This window comes from Amblyomma maculatum, chromosome 7 (genome assembly GCF_055883805.1).
Source record: "Amblyomma maculatum isolate TAMU_Amacu chromosome 7, ASM5588380v1, whole genome shotgun sequence".
NCBI lineage: Eukaryota > Metazoa > Arthropoda > Arachnida > Ixodida > Ixodidae > Amblyomma > Amblyomma maculatum.
The window spans coordinates 34,053,330-34,079,575 of NC_139350.1; the positions used below are offsets into that span (position 1 = coordinate 34,053,330).

General features: G+C 47.5%; 1 long non-coding RNA gene across 1 annotated transcript in view; it reads right to left on the bottom strand.

Moving 5' to 3' along the window:
* The window catches only part of LOC146182946 (uncharacterized), a 44,386-nt gene extending 18,462 nt beyond the window's left edge, over positions 1-25,924 (bottom strand). The window contains exon 1 of the long non-coding RNA XR_014708447.1: positions 25,718-25,924. This is a non-coding gene — a long non-coding RNA (uncharacterized LOC146182946). The remainder of the gene's footprint in view (positions 1-25,717) is intronic.
* Between the last annotated feature and the right edge of the window lie 322 nt (positions 25,925-26,246).

The window sequence follows — 26,246 nt, forward strand, 5'->3', positions numbered from 1 at the left end:
TCTGTGCCACTGTCGCTGATCGTTGTCTTCTTTAACGTCCAGCGATGCAGGGCATATATGTCACATTACCCCCCCACGAAAAGCACAGTCCCGGTGCACACTAGGACAAACTACTGCAGGGGTAGTACAGCTTCATTCTGGCAACATGAACAATCTCGGTGCATGGCATAGAGGACTGTCGCGGCGAATGTACAGGGGCGACCTCGTATGTCACAGCAGTGACTGGCCGTTAGTTTGTGGATGGTAAGCGGTGGTAAAATAGTGCTTCATGGCGCAGTACCAAAGAATTTCGTCAAGAAGCACAGCAGCGTCAACCTTCTTCTAGCACTAAACGTTGCTACCACTTTGTCGTCTTCTGTGTCACTGTTGCTGATCGTTGTCTTCTTTAACGTCCAGCGATGCAGGGCATATATGTCACAGTATTATCCAATTTTTACGAGAGCTTCAATTCCAATTATCAGTCTCACTCAACCGAATCCAACTGGCTCCTTTTTAAATTGGAGATGCAAAAGCTAATTAGGCTATACACTCCAACTATTACAGTAACCGAACGAGTGCAGATCCCCTGGTTTAACACGAACCTAAAGAGTCTCAATAATAAGAAAAAACATCTCTTCTGCGGTGCTAGAATCAATAACTCTCAACTCACATGGGACAAATATTACTCTGCTGCTAACAACTAGGATTCAGTTGTATTAAAAGAAAAGCGAAAATTTTACTCCTATACCTTACCTTCCTATGCTACAAAATGACCCCAAAAGCTTTTGGAAATGTATTTGTCCCAATCAGTCTAATACCATATCCCTTTCTGACCTCGACGGCTCTCCTATTCCCGACTATGAAGTAGTTAATGTATTAAACGTGTTTTGTTCCATATTCACCCATGAGCCTCTTCAAAATCCCCCTGATGCACCTACTTACAATCATCCTCAGATGGCAGAAATAATCTTCAATCCTAGCGGTATCACTAAAATTATTGACTCAATTAAAAAGTACATCTCTTGGGGTTGACATCAATACTAAGGTATTAAAGAACACTAAATACATTGGCAGTTTAATCTTGTCTCTCCTGTTTCAGCAATAACTAACCACTGGTTATGTTCCAGAAGACTGGCAGATTGGCAAAATAATTTCCGTATTTAACAAAGGCAACCCAGATTTTCTCCAAATAATTATCGGCCCATTTCCATCACCTGCGTCTGCTCCAAAATCACGGAACATGTTATTTATTTGAGCGTGGCTACCTTTTTGTGATCTGTTAGTTTATTTCACCCTAATCAGCATGGTTTTCGCAAAGGACGCTCATGTGACTCAGTTTGCTCGTTTCCTTCATGACCTGCATTCTTCCTTTGACCAGAACATTCCTGTTGAAGCCTTGTTATTGGATTTTGAAAAGGCATTTGATAAGGTTCCCCATAAGCGCCTAATACGTAAACTTTCTCATCTTAATCTCTATCCGCTGTGGTGGAATGGATTCGAGGATTCCGGGCTAATCGACAACAATTTGTGTACGTAAACTTTCATTCCTCTCCGATGTCTTCCGTCCTCTCCGGAGTACCCCAAGGATCTGTCCTTAGGCCTCTTTTCTTTCTAATATATATCAACGACCTACCTAACAACATTTCGTCCGAAATTCGCCTATTCACTGACAACTGTGTCACATACCAACCAATAACTAACCACATAGATACTTCAGGCCTGCAAGAAGATATAACAAAGTGCTGGCATGCTGTGACCAATGGCTCATGACGCTGAATGTAAGTAAGGCTTTCCAGATATCATTCCACTGCCGCCGTAACTATGTCGCTCCTACTTATTACATTAACAGCCCTGTAGCTCTTTCTGCTGAATGACGAGTCGCTCCGCTTCTGTGCTAACAGGTCCGCCTGAACTTTGCTTGCATCAGCTCAGCTTGCGTCGGCTGCGCTGCTGCAGGTGAGTCATCGTCATCGTTGCTCTCAGACTCCACAAGCACTTGGCAAATAATTTCTGCATCTGTGAGCCCAGCGGACAGTTCCAACTCATGATCAACGCCTATGAACTCTGAAAACGAGACGGCCGATGGAATTTCGACACCAGCAGTGCGAAGGTCGTGAATGAGCTGCTCACTGCCTGAGAGCTGCTTGACCACACTCTCCTCGTCCAAGGCAGCCGACTCGTCATTCAGCACAAATCCCGCATGGCGGAAGCAATTGCGCAGCGTTGTGGGTGCTACAGACTTCCACACATCGGCGAGCGTACTAAGTGCTCCAAGCAAATCGACAGAGTAGGTTTTCCCACTGTCTAGGCACACCACAACCATCAACCACTGAATCACAATACCGACTCCATTGAGTGCCTTCTCGCTGCCGCGTTGCACACAAAAAGAAAAAAAACTCCTTATAAAACCAGGAAACAGCTTCTTGAAGAACTGAAGCCGATTCAATGAAATGCCAACCACAGTAGCGACAGAACGTAGTTCTCGCATCAGCACGACCAGAGCTAGGCCTACTCGCTACGCTCGGCAACGCATGTGAAATGCACGGCAAACACACAGAGGAACAGGCAGGCAGTCGAAGCACTCACGCTAAAAGAAAAAAAAAGGCACTCTGGCAGCAAGCAGAGATGTCTCGGAAACGGAAGCTGCTAGGCAAGTAATATAGCCTTGATCCAGCGTCAGTTTAGCTGAGGAGCGGCACGCAAGGCCGGTACCGGTTTCAAGGCTATCGAAGGAAAAAGCAAACAAACAAGATGGCGGCGACACCGCTCAGAATGTGTGGCAGTTGGCCTGGCTAACACTTGGAATGTCCGAAAAATCGAATAGCCTTCCTAGAGTGTCCGAAATTTTGAGCAGCGTAATACGGGAAAAAGTCAAAATAATCAAGCATGTTCAAAAAATTGGGCATCCGAAAAATCAGTCGTCTACTGTAATTAGGTATCCATATCTCTAATGATTTAACCTGGACATGTCATGTTAACAGCATCACTAACTCAGCTAACAGGTTGCCAAGATATTTACGGCGTAATCTGGCACTTGCACCTTCTTTTCTTAAATCACTTGCCTACAAGATCCTAATTCATCCGAAATTAGAATATGCTAGTGCTATTTTCGACCCTCATCAAAGTAACCTAATAACAATCCTTATATCCATTCAGAACCGCTCCGCTAGATTTATTTTATCAGGTTAATCTTACAGCAGCAGTATTACAGCATTAAAAGCACGGCTTAGCCTTACCCCTCTGTCATCTCATCGTAAAACTGCCCATCTCATTCTTTTTCATAGATTTTATCACTCATTCCCTTCTGACAACAATCTTAACAGACCACCCTACCGCTACTCCCGCGATACCCACCCCAACGCTGTGTATCTCCCAAGCACGCACACTGTCACATACAAAAACTCATTTTCGTTCACACTGCCAAAGATTGGAATCACCTGCCTGACCATATTGCCACCATCAGTGATCTGCCAAGCTTCATCAATCGAAGCCCATCTTACAAGCCTTCCCTCAAAAATATCTTCTGCCACGCTTGCCCACCCCTCATGTAATGTCCCGGCTAGAGAATGGCATAATAAATAAATAATAAATAGAGCATAGCTGGAAAGCCCCATTGCAGTCGCCTAGGTGCAGTAACTGCAGACCGCTAATCCAAAAATATGCAGCAGTGTTCGACACTGTGCCGATGCTTTTAGCGGCTACAATTATCTTTTATTAAGAGCAACCTAACACCTCTTTCACATTCTCAACATTGAACTTCACAAGACACAGTCTTTGTGAGAATAGCATGATGAAGTGGCTAGACAGAGCCTCCTATCATTGGAAGCTTGACGGTGATGCAGTGTAGTCCTGGTATTGGCCTCGAGATCGAGCAGAGTCGCCACCTTGCGGCTCAGCGGCGAAACCTACTCAGTGTGGATGCGTTTTCACGTCGCATGCCAGTTCGCAGTGATTTACGCGCGCGTGCAGCGTGTACAGGAGTGTTTTTGTTTGTTTCGCGGTTCCTGTGAGCTTTTGCTTACCTATATGCCTCTTGCAAAATAAATATGAACAGTCTATCACCCCACGCTTCATTAAAAAAAAATACTTGTCCGTATCGAGCATGTCATGCTTGGATAAGGACATCATCCATCGCGGTCTTCGGCGCTTGAGATCCTTTGACATGCAATGTCTCAAACGAAGTAGTACTGTCGTTACCGCCGTGTCAAAGCAAAACAGGTCGCTGCCGTCAGTAAAAGTTAATGCAAACGCCCAGAAATCGCATATTCCCGTTTCTGTTTGGAATACCGCAGCAACTGAAACATATGCCACCGCGGACTGCTTCATATAGCAGAATGCAGTTTGAACAGACCACTCTATGCCTCCTGTATGCCTTCTGTATTCATGATAGAGTTGTGTGAGTTTTTGTTTTTTTCTTTTAAACCTCTGTCGCGGTGTCTCAATGGTAAGGGCGCTCGACTGCTGGTTTCGAGAACGGGGAATTCAATCACAACCGTTTCGAAAGGCGCTCCTCTGCTGTGGGATTTGGCTGCACAATAAACAATCCCACGTGGTAAATGTGGTGTTAATAATGAAAAAAAAAAAAGACACCAAAACCAGCCTCTACAATCATCCGTCATAACCGATGCCGCTTTCATGCGTTAAACCCGGGCCAGTATGCATTTCTTTTCTTTTTTTTTTGTTGTTGAAGGCTTCTGTGCATCCGTAAAAGTTTTAATGAGCACATTTTGCTTTAGAGAAATGCTAGAATGTTTGAGAAACATATTCCCTGCATGTAATTGTTACCCTAAATATTACATAATACACCTAGATTAATGTACTTTACTGGTAGCCTATTATAATCATTATAATCCCTTTTTGTCCAAGTGCTGTCTTCCGAGCAAACTCGTCGTTACTGACGAGGGGAGTAAAACAGCTTCATGCGGCCTTAAATATCAGTGTTTAGTTCGGGAATAAATACATCTTTATAGTCGCATGATAAGATGACCTCCATTTCTTTCGGAATAGTTTTATATCCGGCATCTGTTTTGGAAGCAATCCTATTTTACTTCGCATAAGATTTAGTCACTGCTAAATAATTAGTGATAAAGAAATTTTCAGCCTGTAAAATTGCTTCCCAGAACATGACAGTGCCCATGCAACAGTTTACAACGATGTCTTCGCAGGGAGTAATTCGTAGCTTGCACTTTAACGTTACTGAAAATTAATCGCTGATTATTGTAAATTCTGTCAAGTGTGTAAAAGTTCTCTCACACGGGGAAATTTATTGGCATTGCAAAACAAAATAATTACACTACTAATTTACCGTTATATATTAACATCACACACATCAGAAATCCCTTATACTTTTCTCGGTTTCAGGAAATTATTTACAGTTAGTGGCGCATGCAGTAATACACTATCACAGGGGTTCTCAAACTTTTTTGCTTGGAGGAACCCCAAAAGCCTTCAATAAGTTTCAGGGAACCCCCCCCCCCTCGTTTTCACTTACCAGCAATGTTGTCGAGTGCATTTTTGCAAAGAGAGAGTTGCAAAGGTTAAATGTTTATTGCACAGATTAATACAAATACTAATGTGATGGGTGGTACTGCTTCCCTTTTAACAGCAAGTCAAAGCGTGGCTCAGTAGCACTCAGAGCCAGTCTCATATCAACTGCCGGGTCAAGACAGCTCCTGTGCTTGTTTTTCAGATAAGCAAGGGCTGAAAATTCCTGTTCACATGCATATGTAGTGGCAAAGGGAAGCAAAATGTCCACTGCCCTTTCAAAGAGGCATGGAAACAGTGGAGCAGTCCCCATCCAAAATGTCACTAAACCTTCACCATTAAATTTCTCTTTGAGAGCAGTGCTTGCCCTGAGCTCTAGAAGCTCATTCTCAATTTCAACACTGTCAGTATTGAAAATTGCCACATCAACATGAAAAGGAGATACCAGCCATTTGACTGTTTCAACTTCTGGGAAGTACCCAGCTAGGTGAGCCCTGAGAGTGCTCAAGTGTGCTGTGAACACAGATATATCAGCAGATGAGACTTCACAGCCACTAAGCCTTTTGAACGGACTAAAGTCACCTCTGCTCACGCGGCTCATCCAGCCCTGCAGTTTGCTGCAAAATCCTTTGATTTGCTCAGAAGCACTAACTAAGGTGGTTTGTTGGCCTTGCAAGCTCTGGTTCAATGTGTTGAGATGCTCGAACATGTCTGCAAGATAGGCCAACCTTGCCATAAAAAAGCTCTGCATGAACGGCTCAACTAGTGCATTTTCTGAGAGAAATGTGGCCAGCTCACCTCGCAGGTCGAATACTCGGCTCAACACATTGCCACGCGACAGCCAACGCACTTCACTGTGTAGTAGCAGGTGTTCATGAACTGCGCCCATTTCATTGCAAAGTGCCTTGAAAAGACGAATGGCTTTCGGCTTTGCTTTGATGCAGTTCACAGTTTTCACAACATGGCTCATGACAGCCATGAGATCGGGGCTCAGTTCCTTCGAGGCAAGGGCTTCTCTGCGAATCATACAGTGTGTGAAAACAGTGTTGGCATTTACTTGCTTAATTAAAGCTATTAGCCCTTTCACGTGCCCCGTCATCGACTTCGCACCATCCGTGCACACGGCTATGCATTTGCCCCATAGGAGCCCCGTTATACCAAAAAATTCGTTTAGCGCATCAAATAAGTCCTTTCCTGTGGTAGTTGTCTTCAATTCAAGGCAACACAGAAACTCCTGCACAATGGCGCCGTTGGAAATAAACCTTGAAAATGCCACAAGCTGCGGGTGCCCAGAAACGTCGCAACTCTCGTCCACGGCAATTGCAAATTTTGAAGAGCTTTTGACACTATTAATCACTTGCTCTTCCACATCCGACGCCATTTCGCGGATCCTCCGGCCAACGGTGTCGTTTGAGCATGGAATTTGCACAACTTTTTTCGATTGTTCTTCTCCAAGCACAGTCTTCACCACATCCTGAATACAAGGCATGATGAGGTCTTCGCCGATAGTGTGCGGTTTCAGTTGCTTGGCGATTCTGTAGCTGAGGAGGTACGACGCCTTTGTTTTGCCAAGAGATGGTGCCGATTTCTGCAACAAGATACGCTAATGTCAGAAACGCAACTTCTCTATCGTAGTTAACAAATTTTTTTTACCTGGTGGTGAGAGTCCAGTTTTTGCGCATCAAGAAGTAGTAGGGGTGTGCGAATAGTACTTTTCCAAACCGAATCGAATACAAATAGTGCACTCTTGCTATCGAATCGAATACGAATAATGTAGCTAAAAAGCGAATCGAATACAAATCGAATAGTGAAAGCAGCGAATCGAATACGAATCGAATAGTAGAGCGCTCTATAGCGCTCTACTATTCATTATAGCGCTGTTATAGCGCTGCGGTAGAGCGCTATAACTCGTGGAGTAATAGATCTGACGGGAAAACGCTGATCTCTTCTAGGGGGCGCAACTATTAATCTCTACGCACATTATCAGTTGCTGGTTGTTTTTATCTACAACAATTACGTTTCAACGAGTTTATTTAGTGAACTAGATTGCATGATACAATATATCAGAGATTACGAATGGCTGAGCGACGCTTTCGTTCGACTTGCGTCCGCGTAACCCGAGGCCATAGAGTTGCGCTTCCCCTGCTGTTGGCTCTTCGAACTAGTTATCGCCGAGCGCGCGATCTCCTCATCGTCCTCTTCTTTTCGGTGACTTTCGTTGCTTTCGTTCTTTCTCAATTAGCTTGCGTGCTCCCCTCTAGCTGGCGCTAGGCGACCTGAGATATATAGTGGAGAGATGTATGAGCATGAGCTGACAACATTCATGCAACTCTCATGTCATGCGCCACTCGCATAATAAACTTAACCTCAACTATTGATGATGAAAGTGAATGAAATTTTCAGGGAATAAACATGTAGCGTTACTTCTCGGCAGATTAGAGACGTGTGAACTAGGACACGACTACGAGAAGTTGCCTCCGCGATTCGTGATATGTCCAATCTTTAAGAATGTTTCCATGCGAATGGACCGTGTCGCGGCCACGCTGAAGCATGTAGGCTCCCTAAAACGGTGATATTTGCTTCTCGCGTAGGTTTATTGCGGCAGCAAGCTGTGCCTGCTCGGAGCTGACGCTGCCTTCGCGAGAATGGTCGGAGGTAACCGAGACGTTAATTCGTGCCAGTTAGACGAAAAGTATTCGAAAATTATTCGAAAATTTGCGAAGATATTCGAACAGTTTCGAATAATTTTCAATTTCCACTATTTGATTTGTTTAACGAATCGAATATTATGATATTCGATTCGATATTCGAAAATTTCGAATATTCGCACACCCCTAAGAAGTAGCTTTTTTCTTTCGAAATACTCGACTGGCCTGTCCTTGAAGGCCGGGTGCTTTGTAGCCAGGTGACGTGACCGCTTGGCCGGATTCATCGAGCTGTTAGCCAAAACCTCGCAGCATATCACACATTGCGGATCCTCCACTTTGTGTAAAGCCATATGCAAGATAGCTGCTATCGTACAATCTCCCTTTTGCTTTCTGGCTCATGATGCTAGGGCGAAAGTACTGCGTGTTGAGATCCACCGACTACCTCGGCGACATACGAGCTTCTTTTTGCTTGTCTAGGCTTGGCTTGGCTTCGCGACGGCGGCATGGGTAGTGCCATCTGACGACGACGAACAGAAGTGCTTATAAAAACTAATGGCCTCCGAGATTATGTCCGCGTGCGTGTTTCAAAAACGCACGCAGACGTGATCTCGAAGGCCACAGAAAACGGGTAGGCGCGTGAATTCGATCGTATGCAAAAAGACGTCCGCTGTCGACGCCTGCTAACGTGGGCGTGACACGCAAGATTGTTTTTTTGAGGCTACGAAGAGTAAAAATTAGCTTTAACGAACCAAGCGCTGTTTGGTTCGCACGCGTACACTAAAAATGAACCTGAAACAGGGATCGGCCGGTGAGGGTTCTCGCGGAACACAAGAAGACAGCCCGCGGAACACAGGGATTCCGCGGAACCCAGTTTGAGAACTCCTGCACTATCACATTCTATGACAGTGGCCGCAAAAAGCATCTCGGCAAATTCAATCCACTCAGCGCTGTACATGTGAACAATCAGCTTTCCTGTGCGGCGAGGTTTCCTGTATATTGTCGGCGTGATCTCATTTTTGGGGAATACTTGTGCGTGGTTGTTTGGACCAGAGTTGATATGCACTCAGTATAAAGCAAATCGCCATGCAGTGCGCTGCCAGTGCTACATTTATACTGCTTAATCCTCGAGTCAAGTACGATATAATGAACCAGGCTTTCTTGATTCAATCTGAAGTATTGCAGGTATCTGCGTGGGCTTGACACTAAATTCGCCGGTCTCACTCGCATGAGACACGCGCAAACTGTTTAAAAGTCGATAAGAAAAACAAAGCTGTCATTAGGCAGGCCCAAGCATTAGGCGCGTGAGCGCGGTACAGCGCAAAAAACGTGCAAAGTAAATCTGGAAGTCTGGTGGTTGCGTGCTTTGTTTTCCTAAAATCCACTCTTATTCTTTTGCATTGGCGAAATCCTTGGATCTTTTTCTGCAATATTGCAGAAATACTCAAGAAGACACGTTTTCATCGCCAACAAACCCGCCGTAAACTCGGAAGCAGACCTACGCAGCGTGCGTTTCTGCGCGCGCCGCCGGCTGCCGATCCACACTACCGGAGTGATGGTAGTGCCACCTCTAGGTCGATCTCGCGGCGAATAACGATAGAAGATACAGTAAAAGCTCGTTAATTCGAACTTCATGGGACCGGGAAAAAAGTTCGAATTATCGGATGTTCGAATTATCAAATGACCTCGAAAAAACTGACAAGAACCATTTGTATTACAGTAAATGTAGCGTATTTAGTCGAGTAACGAACTCGCTCACATAATGAACCCACCCAGCCCCGATTTGTGCCTATGAATCTGAAAAAAAAAAAAGTCTGTGGTTAGGGGTCCCTCTGTTTCGCGCCATCACCCACAACACATTTCCCACAACATCAGCGCTCGTCCTGTCCGTTCTTCTCCTCCGTGCACGTCTTTTGCGCTTTTTCTATCATGTCACCATACCAACTCGCCCAGATGTCTCTTCTTTTACAACACATTTCTTGGCAGTGCGCCAAGATGCTGCGCAGCAGCGATAACGGCCTGTTTATCTTTTGACTTCTGCTCCAGCAGGGGGGAGGGGGGAAGGGAACTTGGCAAAGTGCCAGCGCTTGTCCAGTTGTGCAAGCCTCCTTTTCAAGTACGTTTGCTTTATCATGCTATGAGCGACTGGGGCAGGCGCTGTCTACTGCCACCCACTCATGGAAACGCGCACAGCAGCAAGGGGCTTTTGAAGCGAAAGAAGCCGTAAGATCGCGGCTGACTTGCGTGCTTCCGTTGACAACTGATGGGTGGAAGGATGGATGGCTATCACAAAAAAAAAAAAAAAGTTTAACCCATAATGCCTGTCCCAGATCATAGCCTTTCATGGGCGTTGGCTGGGACCACGCCGACAGTCTTATCCTTATTTCCAAGCTAAGGGGAGACACTGGTTTTAAAACAATTTTTTTTTTACTTTTAGAGATATAACAATAAAATTCGGTGTGTAATGTATTTCTTCCTGCTGTTTTCAAAAATATAATTTGTTTTACTATATCTCAATTAGTTCTCATACTGTGGAAACATAACTGATGCCTCATTAGGTCATTTTTTAAGGGTGATTAAGACACTTTCCCTCAATATTATTTGGCTCTGATTAAAATGTACCTGTAGCCAAAGACCTGCCATGTGAAGCTATGCTATTTATATTATAACTGAGGTGCGTTAACATATAAAAATGTCCAATAATGCTGATGCCCCATAAGTTTTAAATATAGTTAGCTGACATTATTCTCCTCCAAATTTGATATGTTCAACCTAGCAACATAAAGCAACATAAGCTCAACAGTTCAGTTCTTCCTGAATGCAACGGTGTAAGACTTATTAAAATTGTACCACAAGAACGTAATGAAAAGTTTAGTAAGGCTAGTCATGTTAGCAAAAAATATGAAGTTGAGAAAATCGCATTTGAGGTTTTGACTCTGACTGCAGAAAATTTTGGACGAATCTTCAAGTGCAGATTTTATTTCAGTATTCCGTATCTGTCTTCCCGCAAAACAAAACAAAAAGTGCCTTATTCTATCCAACGAAACATTTCCTAAAAATTTTGAGGATGTGTACATGACGAAACTGTAACAAAAAAAAAAATGAAGTTATGGGTTTACATTTTTTTTTAAAGCCGACGAGAGTGCAGGGCTAGAATGTCCAGCTCTAAGGTTAATATCTTGATCCCTGCAAACAATTTCTTGAGGAAACTAGCGGTCCTGTGCCAAGGGGGCCTGTGGCAAACAGTTGGGTGGCCCTAAGAAACTCCGTTGTGACGCTCGTGCGATTGACCGCTCGCATCTTTGCGATCTCGCCGCAGGTTCCGCGCTTCGTGTGCACAATAAAGTTGTTAACGCTTTCATGTCCACAATCGCATTCCGCGCTGAGGCTGCGGTGAAACTCGCGTTGGGTAGCCAACTTTCCCGACAAAACGGACTTTGTGCCGACCGCTGAACACAGTGCGTCGGCTCTGCCGTAGAGTAGTACGCGGCGGCGGCATAAGTGTATCGTGATCCGGGATGCAGTTCGCACTGTAATTTGAACCTGCGGTGCCGTCATAATGTAAGTCCCGACAGCATGCTTGCGACCGGCGCCTTCTGGCTTTTGTTCCGCGCCTGTTTCGATCGCAAGGGGAAAAAAGAAAAAACGATCGGCAAAAAACGGTGCTTCGAGAAATGCGAGCGCGAACGCAGACGCACGCGAACAGGCAGCCACGGCGGCGAACGCAAAACAGAAAGAAAAAAAAAATGACGCGCAGGTCACGCCAGCCAATAAGAGATGCGGAACGGCGCTTGAAAAGCACGCCGCGCGACAGCCAATTAGAGACCATAAACGGCCTTCGGAAAACCGGTGCTCGCAGCCATACCGCTTGAGCGATGCCATTTTGAGATAGCGTAAATTGTGCAAAGAAAACAGCTTCAAACCAAGCCCAAGATATCGACAATCAGCCGGCTGGAACGCCCGCGGCGTGCGCGGAAATTTTGAACAAATTTTCTCTTTTCGAGGGGCATTTTGCGGCTGCCGTGATGTTTTGAAAACTGATTTTATCACATTTCCTGACCCACTTCAGCGTTAATAATTTGAGTGCAGGTGCTCGAAAGGCTAAACCTTCAGAAAAAGGGTGTTTCTCAAAATCGTTTTTTGGACCATTTTTGGCCGTTCTAAGACCCACGTCTAAAGCTTTCGAGTACGGGCTACAGCGTGGCAACCGCGCTGCCAGCATGCACTTCAACGTCGAGTTCTGCGTAGTGCGCTACTGGAGACAGCGATTGCTGTACCGATGCGGACTCGGATTAAGTCTCTGATCGCGAGTAGAACTGTATGGTCTGCTGTGAGCATTATACCATGGAACGCGGGGAGTAATGATGCGGCTGCGTGCGGTAAATAAAGTGCTTTAGCAATTTGTGCTTATGGTGACCCTGTACTTTTATAAAACGAGTAAGTTCTGCTTGAAAGTAATGCTTTTGTTATATTTACAATAGCTGACCTAAGAACCCCGATTCGCACCTATTTAAATTTGCTTTTAGCGCTCCAAAACATTTGGTCGAAAATTTTCCCCGCCTAATTATCGCACCCCCCAACTTGGCATCAATTTTCCACGAAAAAAAAGTGAAAGCATTTGCGAATAAATATGGTAGGTCGACCTTTTTTTTTTTTTTTTCAGAAATGTTATCCATAATTATTTATCGTGACCAAGAACCTCAAACTATATTTGTGACCAAAGCGAGCAACAGTAGCGAGACAATGGAGTTCTATGGTCGCGCTCGCAATACAAGCAGTGCTGGCTACATTGGTACAATACTTAAGTTTGCAGTAAATGCACACACACACGCACAAATAAAAAATAGCGTTGGCAAGTCTAATAAAAGCGTTTAGAACTACAGTGGACGCCCAATAAACGAAACTTGGTTAAATGAAAATTTCGGATTAACGGAATTAGGTAGCGTTATTTGGTTGGATTCCTATGCCAACACAGTAAAATTATGCGATTAATTGAAACACTGCTTATTTGTTACCCTCGGTTAAACGGCACAAAAGCTGAACATTCAGAATCTGACCAGCGAATATTGTAACGGGTATTGAGCCAAACGTCCAGGCAACGCCCTGAGCCTAGAAGACTGCCGAAGTCCGAGAGCGGTCCGAGCAGCGGTCTGAGCGTGGTTCCAGGCAACCAACTTCGTCGTCTACACAAACTAGCAACCACTTCATCGTCTACGTCAACTAGCCACTGATTGTCTCCGCTTCGTCGTCGACTATAGTTTGTATCACTGCCCCCCTCCTCTGTAGCATCGACTCGATGCGACGCGGTGCTACTAGGAAGAAGTCAGCGAAAGGGTGCACTAAAGTGCCACAAGGACCCAGCGGCGTTGACGAAAAGTTCAGTCATGTACGATCATGATAGGGCTTCAGCCGAACCACATGCACGACTTCAGGACGCTGTGGCCTTCGGGATGGAGCTGAAGCTACGGGAACAACGGCGTAGGTGACTTCACTGATACGGCGAAAAATCTCGTAAGGGCCGAAGTATCGGCGCAGTAATTTTTCAGATAGGCCGCGATGACGAACAGGTGTCCAAACCCAGACGAGGTCGCCCGGCTCGTAAGTGACGATTCTTCAGCTGAGGTTATACCGAGCAGCGTCATTCGCCTGTTGTCGATGGATTCTGAGGCGTGCTAGTTGCCGCGCTTCCTCAGCACGCTGAACAAAGATGTCGGCGTCAAGTTCGGCGTCAGAGCCGCAAGAAGGACTAACTAGCATCATGGCATCCAACGGCGTGCTCACTTGGCGACCGAAGACAAGTTGGAACGGTGTCAGTCGCGTCGTCTCTTGAGTGGCGGTATTGTACGCGAAAGTTATATAGGGCAAAATCGCATCCCAGGTGCGATGTTCTGCGTCCACATACATAGAAATCATGTCGGTGAGGGTGCGATTGAGGTGCTCCACCAGCCCGTTGGTCTGAGGGTGATACGCCGTCGCACGTCGATGGCTAGTGTGAGTCAGAGTCATGACCAACCGGATTAGGCGAGCCGTAAAAGCTGTTCCACGGTCAGTGATTACCACGGCGGGGGCGCCATGACGTAGGACAATGTTATGAACGAAAAATTGAGCAACTTCGGCTGCAGTACCTTTAACAAGGGACGCGGTCTCTGCGTACCGTGTTAGGTAGTCTGTCGCGACGACTACCCAACGGTTGCCAGACGAGGACTTCGGAAAAGGACCGAGAAGATCCATGCCCACTTGATGGAAAGGGGTCTTTGGCGGAGCAATAGGCTGAAGAAATCCAGCGGGTTTCAATGGCGGAGACTTGCGACGTTGGCAGTCACGACATGAGCGTACATAAGCCCGCACCGATGGAAGTAACCTGGGCCAATAATACTTTTGACGAATTCGTGCAAGTGTACGGCTCACCCCCAGGTGGCCGGCGGTGGGTTCATCATGACAGGCACTCAATATATTTCGGCGCAACTCGGAGGGCACAACAAGGAGAAACGTTTCTTCACTGTTAGCGAAATTTCGCTTGTAGAGCACGTTACCACGTAGAGTGAACGTTTGAAGCCCACGATGAAAAACACGGGGAATACGGGCGTCGACGCCCTGCAGATAGTTGATGAGTGACGCTAACTCTGGGTCCATTCTCTGCAGCTGCGCCATTTGGGTTGTACTAATAGCCCCCAGAAAGGGAAAATAATCGGCCGTTTCTTCTGGACATATGGCGATGGGCAAGCGCGACAGACAGTCAGCATCCTGATGCTTCCGTCCTGATTTGTATACGACTGTTACGTCATACTCATGTAATCTAAGGCTCCATCTAGCCAATCGTCCTGAGGGGTCTCTGAGGCTCGCGAGCCAGCATAATGAATGGTGGTCGCTTATAACGCGGAAAGGTCGGCCGTAGAGGTATGGTCGGAACTTAGTGAGGGCCCATATTACCGCCAGACATTCTTTCTCAGTTGTTGAATAGTTGGTTTCGGAGTGAGTAAGTGTACGGCTCGCGTAAGCGATGACCCGTTCTGCACCGTCTTGCCACTGAATTAGTACTGCACCAACCCCAACGTTGCTGGCATCAGTGTGAACGTCAGTTGCGGCGTTTTCGTGAAAATGGCCTAGTATCGGAGGATTCTGTAGGCGGCTGCGAAGCTCAAGGAAAGCGGCCTCTTGTTCACTTCCCCACAGGAACGACGTGTCATCTCGAGTCAGTGTGGTTAGCGGTTCTGCGATGTGCGAAAAGTCTCGTACAATGCGTCTGTAATAGGAGCACAAACCTAAGAACCGTCGAACCGCTTTCTTGTCAGCAGGGTGCGGAAAACCAGAAACGGCAGCTGTCTTTTCAGGGCCCGGGCGAACACCTTTTGCGCTGACCACGTGACCAAGGAAGCGAAGTTCCTCAAAGCCGAAGTGACATTTCTCCGGTTTGATTGTCAGATTGGCGTCTCGGAGAGCTATTAACACAAGGCGTAACCTTTCTAGGTGTTGGTCAAAGGTGGTCGAAAATATGACGACATCGTCCAGGTAAACCAAACACGACTGCCACTTCAAACCGGACAGAACGGTGTCCATCATGCGTTGGAATGTGGCCGGTGCCGAACATAGGCCGAACGGTAGCACCTTAAACTCATACAAGCCATCGGGTGTCACGAAAGCAGTCTTCTCCCAGTCTCTCTCATCCACTTCTATTTGCCAGTACCCACCTTTTAGGTCTAGCGACGAGAAGTATCGTGCATCTCGCAGTCGATCGAGTGCGTCGTCTATGCGGGGAAGTGGGTAAACGTCCTTTTTAGTGACGAGATTAAGTTTTCTGTAATCGACACAGAACCGCAGAGTATTGTCCTTCTTTCTGACGAGAACAACCGGCGAAGCCCACGGGCTTGTAGACGGCTGAATGACATCGTCGGAAAGCATTTCGGTGACCTGTCTCTGAATCGCTGCTCGTTCCGTTGGAGAAACGCGGTATGGGCGTTGGCATACGGGGCGCGTGGTCTCGTCTGTTATTATACGGTGCTTGGCAACCGGAGTTCGGCCCACTTTGGAAGACGTTGCGAAGCAGTCTGCAAAATCTGCCAAGACAGCCGAAAGAAGATCCTTCTGAGCCGGCGATAACTCGGTGTTTATTTCGACAGGTGGCAGAACGTGACGAGGTCCAGTGTCTTCTTGAAGGGCTTCTTCCACGGTGCACAAATGTGGACACTCCGCGACGTCTTGGAGGAAGGAGATTACCGTGCCTTTGACGAGGTGCTGAAATTCGTTCGAAAAGTTGGTGAGCAGAACGGTAGTGCAGCCATCCCGTAGGTGGACGAGGCCTCGGGCAATAATGAGACCCCTCTCAAGCAGCAGCGGGATATGACCCTCCGCCAAGCCCTCAAAGTCATGAAATAGGTCATTCTGCACGCGCATTACGACACTGCACCGTGGTGGCACCGTGACATCATCCTCCACAATACGCAGAGCATGGCTACAGGGATCGCGGGTGTCGAGGCGTGCCACTGCCCGTTTAGTCGAGAATGTGACTCGTGCCTCGTGTAGGTCGATCACAGCCCCGTTTGCCTGCAGAAAGTCGAGCCCCAGAATCAAATCTCTCGAACATTCGCGCAAGACAACGAATTCCCCGACGTAGACGAAACCGCGGATGCCAATTTGGGCTGTGCATCTTCCGGCCGGGCTAATGAGGCGACCTCCAGCCGTGCGAATGCTGGGGCCCAACCATAGATCACAACTTTGCTCAATTCCTGGGCGAGGGCGTGGCTCATCACTGAATAGTCTGCACCAGTGTCAAGTAGAGCGATCGTGTCAGTTCCGTCAAGTGTCACGCACAAATCAGAAGTAGCGCGTCGGATACTGTCGCTACCCTGCCCCTGTGAAAAATCAGCGTATCGGTGTATCGGCGGCGGAGGATCTTCAATGTTTCCGACAGCAGCGGCCCTGCCTCCGGAGACCGCTGGAATTAGTTTTCCCAGTGTGGACTTGGAGAACGCCGCTCAGTATTGCTGGCGTCTCTGCGAGGGCTCGGGGAACGGTACCGCCGCGGAGATGACGATCCTGAGTCATAGCGCCTGTATCTCCCAGGCCTCTGACTGGCCGACAGATGAGCTTCTATTTCGAGCGGCCGTTCGCCGTTCCGTGGACAGGGCGCATCGGGTGCGAAGCCGCGAAGTCCCACTCGGCGATACGGGCATGCACGGTAAAGGTGGCCAGCCTCCCCGCAGTGGTAGCAGATTGGCCTGCGGTCCCGCGTACGCCACACGTCCGACTTGCGAGGGCGTGTAACAGGCACCACAGCTTGAGCCGATACGTCATACGGACTGATGTGACTAACCACCGGTGTCGGGTCAATAGGACCACAGGCAGCTGCTTGACGTGCAACGAACGCGTACATTCATTTGTCGTCGCCCCGTGGAGGCATGGTAGCAACAGGATCGTAGGCAGCTGCCTGAGGAACAACGGACGTGTGCGTGGGCATTTCATCGCCGCGCTGCAGTACGTTGGTGACCGGGAATTCACGAGCAGCCTGGCGTACTTCATCTCTGACGACTTCGGTCAGTGAGGTCACTGGCGCACTCTGAGACAGACGGAAACGTTGGAGTTCCTCTCGAACAACCGACCGAATGAGGTCACGTAAGGCGTCCGCACCGCCTCCATGGCACGACGAAAAAACATCTGGGGCCAGGCTGCTGGCATCTCGGTTGTACTGCCGGGCCCGTTGTTGGAGCGTCGTTTCCATGGTCGTTGCTTCCGCGAGGAATTCAGCAATGGTACGCGGTGGACTGCGAACGAGGCCCGCAAACAGCTCCTGCTTAACTCCACGCATGAGGTGGCGAAGCTTCTTCTCCTCTTTCATATTGGGGTCTGCACGCTGGAAAAGACGGGTCATGTCTTCACAGAACATGCGTACACTTTCATTTGGCCGCTGGTTTCTGGACTGAAGTGCAGCTTCAGCTTTCTCGCGGCGATCGGCGTTGGGGAAGGTGGTCAGAAGTTCATGGCAAAATGCTTGCCAGGTGGTAAGGGCGCCCTCGTGGTTTTCGAACCACGTACGCGCAGACTCTTCTAGGGCGAAGTAAACATTATAAAGCTTTTGCTCGTCACTCCAGCCGTTGTACCGAGCCACTCGCTCGAAGGTAGCCAGCCAATCCTCAGCGTCTTCGAAGACGTCGCCGTGAAAAGATGGTGGTGTTCGCGGCGGGTGGCAAAGGATCGGAGCTGAGAGCCTGGGATCAGTGGCCATGTCGAGGTGGCTCGAGAGTTGCGGCTGCGTGATCCTTGTAGGGGTGGAAAGGGGCCCAACCTCAGGCGACTGTCCGCGGAGGCGGCGACTGAGTCGCTGGTGGACCGGAGTCAGATCCGTTGTGAAGCGTGTAAACGTGGGAAAACGTACCCAGCACCTCCACCAGACTGTAACGGGTATTGAGCCAAACGTCCAGGCAATGCCCTGAGCCTAGAAGACTGCCGAAGTACGAGAGCGGTCCGAGCAGCGGTCTGAGCGTGGTTCCAGGCAACCAACTTCGTTGTCTACACAAACTAGCAACCACTTCATCGTCTACGTCAACTAGCCACTGATTGTCTCCGCTTCGTCGTCGACTATAGTTTGTATCAATATGTTCTCGCACATGGCAACGGTAATCTCACAACCATGAACAAATACTTCACAGCCAAAACTACAGCTGAGGCAAGCCAATCCAGTAGCAATCGTTGTTGCCGCCGTGCCGGAACGTCGTGTCGTGTGTCGTCCCGGTGCTCTGCGTTAGGCCTACGCGAGGTCGATGCTTGGTCGTGATGGAGAACATTCAGAAACGACCACACAAAGCGCTCTCGCTTGAGAAGAAATTACAAGTTCTTCAGGAGCTTGAGCGAAGCGGCTTGTCGAAAACAGAAGTTGCGAAGAAGTTCGACATCCCGAAGTCAACGCTGTCGCGGATATTGAAGAACAAGGCCGCTATACAAGGAGCTGTTAAGACTGGGACTTTTGCTTCAAGCCGAATGCGGATGAGGACGACGCGGCATGAGGAATTAGAAAAGGTTCTCTTTTTATGGTTTAAGCGTGCGCGGAGCGCTAATTTTCCTATAAGCGGTCCCATTCTGGAGCAAAAGGCGCGGGAGATAGCCCTGCAACTAGGAGCTGACAACTTCAGTGCCAGCGATGGATGGCTCAGCCGTTTTAAAAAGCGCCATGGCCTAGTTTTTAAGACAATCTCCGGTGAAAGTGCTTCCGTGGGCAAAGACTTGTGCGCCGACTGGCAACAGGGGCCACTGCAGGATATTTTAAGCAGCTATGAGCCACGAGACGTATTCAACATTGATGAGATGGGCCTTTTTAAGACACTGGCCTACAAAGGTGAAGCCTGCACTGGTGGGAAGCGCAGTAAGGAGTGCATTACGGTGCTCGTGGGCGCGAACATGGCAGGGGACGAGAAACTGAAACTGCTGGTAGTCGGGAAGGCAAAGCACCCACGTTGCTTCAAAGGAACGCGAAGTCTTCCTGTGACGTACACTGCCAATAGTAAAGCGTGGATGACAATGGCAATTTTTGAGAACTGGCTGCAAGAAGAAGATGCAAGGTTTACTAAGCAGGGCAGGAAAGTTGTTTTCATTGTCGATAATTGCCCTGCCCATGGCCAAGTGGAAGGACTGAAGTCCATCAGCCTCGAGTTTCTGCCTGCCAATGCAACTGCATTGGTACAACCTATGGATCAGGGGGTTATCAAAGTGCATTACCGCCGCCAGCTGCTCCACCGCATGCTGCTTTGTGCCGACAGTGGCAAGGACTACAGCATTGGCTTACTGTCGGCGATACATATCTTGGTCCGTGCCTGGGAAGAAGTGCAGGCGACAACAGTGCAGAGGTGCTTCCACCATGCAGGCTTCAAAGCTCATGAACCATTACCTCATGAAGAGGCTAGTGCTACCGATACAGAAGCTGTAGAAGCCGACGCTATATTCAGGCAGGTAGTGCCCTCTGCTCCTTTTTCGCGACAGGACTATGAGGCTGTGGATGCCCACGTGCGCACCTGTCGTGAGGAAAGTCTTCAAGAAATGATTGCCAAGGTGCAAGCCGACGACCAGTCCTCCTCCTCCAGTGACGAGTGTGAGGACCCTGAGCTAAGCGCAGTGCCAGACAGTGCAGCTAAAGATGCTGTTGCACTTCTGCAACACTACTTTGAACACGAGGGGTGTGTTGAATTTCTGCCAAGCTTGTCGAGTATGCACACTTACTTCTTTAAGGGGAGACGCGGGTCGAAAAACGGCGATTTTCAGTAAAAAAGTCACTTTTGTGATTTTGACTGTTTCAGCAACACTGATCCTTCCTCTTTAATATATAAAAAAATCAGAGCCGAAAACAGTCGCGAAATCATTTAAAAAGTCTGTTAAAGCACGCAAGGTGGCTAAAGAAGGGGCAGATACGACCCATGTTCAAGCGCGTGACGCGTCAAATCGCGGCGTCGCACGCCACTGAAATTTTGCAAGGCGGCAGACCTACGCTTTTTCTCCCTAAAGCTGGCTTTGCCGCTTCACAAACCCCCAGCAAATAATAATAAAAAAAAAGTTTCGCCGCCCAAACCTAGCATTTTCACTGGCCATTTAAATCACGTGGTGCGATTTCGACCACGCCATTGGCTGTCAGTGTGGGAAGCGGCCATAGCTCGTCTGCTCTTCATGCGACGCGTAGCTCGCTGTCACGCTTGCCCGCTAGTTTTCTCTCGGCATGTTTTCAAAATTTCACGCATCTCCGTGCTCGTCGCTGCGATAGAATCCGAGAAGCAACGTGACTTTCGGTGTCGAAAGTACCGATCAAACCACGCATTCAAGGGAAGTCACCGGCAAAGTGAAACGGCGTGCAGTGGAGACGTCCGCGGAAGCTAGGCCTAACCTCGGCGGAGGCGACACTTTTGACAGCTCGAAGCCGGCTGGGCACTGAAGTTTCAGTGACAGCTTAGACGATTTCGTCAGTGCATTGGATAAGAAGATAAGGATCTTCGAGCGTTGAGGAGACCTAGTACGGCGAGTGCCTTTATCGGCGAGATCGGTGCCGCGAACGCACTGGCGAGCGAGCAGCATGTCGGGAGCGCGGACGGTGCTAACTTTCCGTTCGCGAGTTGGCCAAGAAGTGAAAAGGACTCTCGTCGTTTCTAGAGCTGCGTTGCAGCAGTGTAGCGTGTGCCACGTCCGTTGTGTCGTAGTCGTGCGCGGTGTGCAGCTCCGGTGGACGACGCCCTTCAGCCAGCCCGAGGGAGATTTTTGCCGTGAACGTCAATGCAGGGGTTGCGGCGCTCGTTATTGGTGCTGGATACAATCAACTTTCCCGATTTTGTGTGGTTCTTGGTTTGCCAAAACAAGTGCACCATAAGGAGTTTAATGCCATAACAAAAAATGTGCACCTTGTGGTTACAAAGCAGTGGCTGACAGAAGCAAGGTCTCAGCATCACTAAATAGCCAAGAAAGCACGCCTTGAGAATGCTGCTCACAATGTCACTGTGGGAGCAACATATGATGCTGGTGAATTCTAAAACTGTGCACTGTATCATAATACCCTGACCTGCATTGTGTGCAATTTTCATGCAGATAGTGCTGCTACAACAGCAATAAACAGCTTTTGTATCTTTAAATCGCATTTTTCTCGAATTCGTATTTTGGGCCGAATATGAGTTTTGTGCACAATATTTTATGTCGTTATTTTAGTTCAATCAACACCAAATTTGGCATGCATAATCTTTAGGATGTGTAGAATGCAAGTATCTAGGTTTAAATGCAATCAGCAGTATTTTTGGGCATGCAAATTAAAAAAATTATCTGGTGCTAGCCACTAAAAACAAGGCACCAGATATAAAATTGTCTCAAAACATTGCATGCCAAGGGAATGTTGCTATGTTGCTTATTTGCACTCAGTGGAGTGTTGGGGACAAGAAGAACTAGTTGGCTCTTCCCTACCATGCTTGCTGCTATGTACAGCAGCTGCACAAACATGCATTGTTTTTCACTTATGCATGGCATTTAGAATATGAAAACATTAAGCTATTTTAAAACTAAAAGCATGTTTAGAAAGAGGAGATCAATCTCTATAAGTGGTGCAATTTTCATTCACCTAGCATCAATATTAAGAAAAAAATGTTTTCGAGTAGCATCTCCCCTTAAAAAGCAATTGAAGAATGTTAAGCAAACTAAGATTGATTCATTTTTTTCTTTGCATCCACAACAGTAAGGCTTGGAACAATTTGAATAAAGTTTTGCATCACGAAATATGTGTACTTTGCTTAAATGAAACTTCTGATAAATGGAACACTTTCTGAATCCCCTTCAAGTTCCATTTAAGAGGAGTCCACTGTACTTTGAATGCTGCCGACTGCATTCGAGATGGCCATGCCGGCGAGCCGACGATAGAGCAGTGACCTCACAGCAAAAAATAACAGCGAATTGCAGTGTGCACCCGCATGGCTCTTTAGCTCGTTCCTGTGTTCGCTTGTTTCTGTGGTCTTATCATGTGGTAGACAGCATATGAAGCAGTCTACATTTAAATAGGTACCAAAGCCAGTTTATAGAGGAGGTCGTGACCAAAACAAACGCTCTGGCATGCATGTCGAAGCCGCAGCCACAGTCACGCATAATACAAATATTAAAAATGAAAAATTTGCTACAAGTCCAGCAAAAGTGCTAGTGAAATTAATAAGTCGCAACAATGTTGCTCATTAAAAGAATCACTGGTATAACCAATTCATAAAGGTGGCGCTGACGTCTGCTTTCAGGTTGTCGACTTTGCAGGCTTCGTACGGAGCTCGCATACCTCGGAAAGCCTGTCTTTGTTGTTTCCCTCTGCTATACATCTCCATCACCATTCTGAGATTGCATTCACAATTTTGCTGCTTTTGCTGCTTGAGTAATGATGTCACGTCGACAGAGCTTCACCGCCGACTTCAAGCGACAAGCGATTCTTTTTGCGAAGAACTCGAACAACTGTGCCGCTCAGCACGAGTTCGATGTAAACGAAAAGTGGATTAGGGGTTGGCGGAAACAGCGCGATCGACTGTTTACTTGCAACGGGCGGTGTCGTGCTTTTTGTGGGCCAGCAACCAGGAGGTATGATGATGAGGTATGAGGTATGAGTTGTGATGTATGGATGCGAGAGTTGGACTGTGAAAAAGGCTGACCGCTGAAGAATTGACGCGTTTGAATTGTGGTGCTGGCGAAGACTCTTGAGAGTTCCTTGGACTGCCAGAAGATCAAATCAGTCGATATTGTCGACCATAAACCCTGACTGCTCATTGGAGGGTCAAATTTTAAAGTTAAAGCTCAGCTACTTTGGTCATCTGATGAGAAGAGAGGAGTCGCTGGAGAAAGATTTGATGTTGGGAAAGGTTGAGGGTCGCCGGAGAAGGGGTAGGCAGCGAACGCGATGGTTAGATGGCATCCTCGAGCCACTGCAGATGAAGTTATGTGATGTTAGGAAGATAGTGAGAGACCGGAAAGCGTGGCGTGACATGGTCCATAGGGTCACGAAGAGTCGGACACGACTGAACGACTAAACTGAACTGAACCAGGAGGTATGAAGCTCTCGAAAAAGAATTGAGTCTTCATGTGGAAGAGGAGCTTGCGAACGGTCTCCAGGTGTCATGTGAGGACATACAAATGAAGGCTCGGCAATTGGCGCAGCGAGAGGGGATAGGTCGGTCGACATTCAAAGCGAGTCGGGGTTGGGTTCAAAAATTTATGCGGTGCAACGGACTCTCCCTTCGTCGTAGAACGACCATCTGCCAGCGTTTGCCGACAGAGTATGAGGAACGGCTGATAGAATTTCAGCACTACGTTCTGAAGCTCCGGCGTGAAAAGGATTATGGTCTTGGCCAGAGAGGGAACGCCGACCAAACGCCTGTATACTTTGGACATGCACAGTCGTACCACCATAACAACAAAGGGGGCAAAAGACGTGCACTTGTAGATGACTGCTTATGAGCAAACGCGCTTTACTGTCATGCTGTGCTGCACTGCAGATGGCTGGAAGTTACCGTCATACATCGTGTTTCGCCGGAAGACTCTTCCAAAAAATGAATCGTTCCTGAAAAAAGTAATCATCCGCGATAATGAAAAGGGATTTATGAACGAAGAAATGGCCAAAGAATGGTTCAAGACTGTTTGGATGAAGCGACCAGGTGCTGGCTTGAGCTTTCCGAACATACTGGTCTTGGACTCGTTCAGAGGCCACATTTGCCCGGGCGTCAAGGAAGCCCTACAGAAGGCAGGCACAGACTTGGTCGTCATAACTGGTGGTATGACGTCTCAATTGCAACTGCTGGATGTGACCATCAATAAACCTTTTAAGGACCGCATCTCCAAATACTGCAAGGAGTGGCTAGCGAACGACAGTGCAGCCATAACGCCAACGGGACGTCGCAAGAAGGCCTCGCACAGCGAAGTGGCGACATGGGTAAAAGATGCGTGGCAAGACCTTCCAACGGAGATAATCAGAACAGCATTAAAAAAATGCTGTATTTCGAATGCACTCGATGGCAGTGAGGACGACGTCATTTGGGATGCAGAGGTCGCCTGTGAAGTATCCCAAGAGAAAAACAGTTTCGACAATGATGTGGCTTCTTCTGACAGCGCCTAGCGAAACTTAGTGGCCAAGTTCATTATGAATAAAGGTTTGTCGTGTATGTGTTGCTCGGCTTTCCAAAAAATATTGGTCGACTTACATTTGAACAATTTTTGTTTTATTCCTCGACGAGCCTAGTGAACAGGGGTCGACCTATATTCGTGGTCGACCTATATGCGAGTAAATACGGTAGTCCTGCGGCACTAATAAATGTCACCGTCACGCTCTTGCCTGCGAACACGGCAAGGTACCCACAGCCACCGGATGTGTAAAACACCACTTTAAGAGGCTTTCAGTGAGGCAACTTCTCTTTGTGATCGATCTTTGGGAGCACACGTGGACTAGTCTTCCAGATGCTCTTTGCTTTCTGGCCATGCCTTGGGACCAACTGATCACTAACACTGCTGCAAACTGTTTTTGAAAATGCGTTACAGTAGCCGATCAATTTTTCGAACTCCAATAATTCGGACAAGCGCGATATTTCGGAATTCATCCAGGAATCATCACGTGCCCCATAGGAGTGTGTACATTTTCACGACCGATATTTCGGACCCTATGGTGTCCAAAAGTTAGATTTTTCAGACCAAATTTGGCGCCAGCAATACTGTGGAGATTGCTTTTTGGCTGAAGGCTTTTTTTCTTTTCGTCTTAAATTAGAGAGTAGACTTCGTTATCGCAAACAGCCCGGTTTTGCAGCACCGTAAAAGCTTAGGTGAAGCGAGTCATTCGGATGAACTAGCTTAGCACTGTGCGCATAGTTGGCATCGGAGGCAGTAAAAGGTAATCTTCGGCCTTGTCATCGCGGTAGCCTAGAGCGCACAATCGGATGGAAAAATGGAGCGTGAGCACCGTTCGGCACAGGGAAAAGCGGGAAGGGGGAGGTGGGGGGAGGTGGGGGGAGCGCAAGATACTGAAATCATTCCTCATAAGCTTCAAGTGAGGGGATTTTTCAGCTGTGCTGTAAAGTTGGCAAATGCCAGATATTTATGCACTAAGTGGCGAAGCTACAAACTTAGAAGGGTTCGAAACAACGTACCGAATGCTTCTGGCCATGCAGGAAGTAGGTAAGCAAGAGAAACAGGCATAGGCTGCCATCATGGTTCCTTCAATCCGCACATGGCTTTTCGAAGTGAAGAGCAAATCTCGCAGAGTGTCCTAAAAAAGCACAGCATTGAAACAGAACGCATTAAACCAGTATGCCAACAAAGTGTCTTTTTCAAGACATGAACAACTTTTGGTACACCCTAACATGCAGACTTGAGGCTTCTACCCATCAAAAGGCACTGGTGAATACAGTCAAGGATAGTTTTCCCGTAAGGAAAACACTTAAGACAGTAAAAGACTCAACAGTTGTCCCCGTAGCTCAATGGGTACAAAACTGGACGCGAAATTCGGAGATAGATAGTAAGGATCCCACTGGCAGCATGCGGTAGTTTTGTTTTTGTTTTTTTACTTTCTAATCAATTACCTCCATGATTACAACATTATTTAACATTGATCCACAACAAAAAAAAAAAAACCTCTGCTTCTCTCAGTGTCAGTGGTTGTTAGCTCCCTTCACAAGC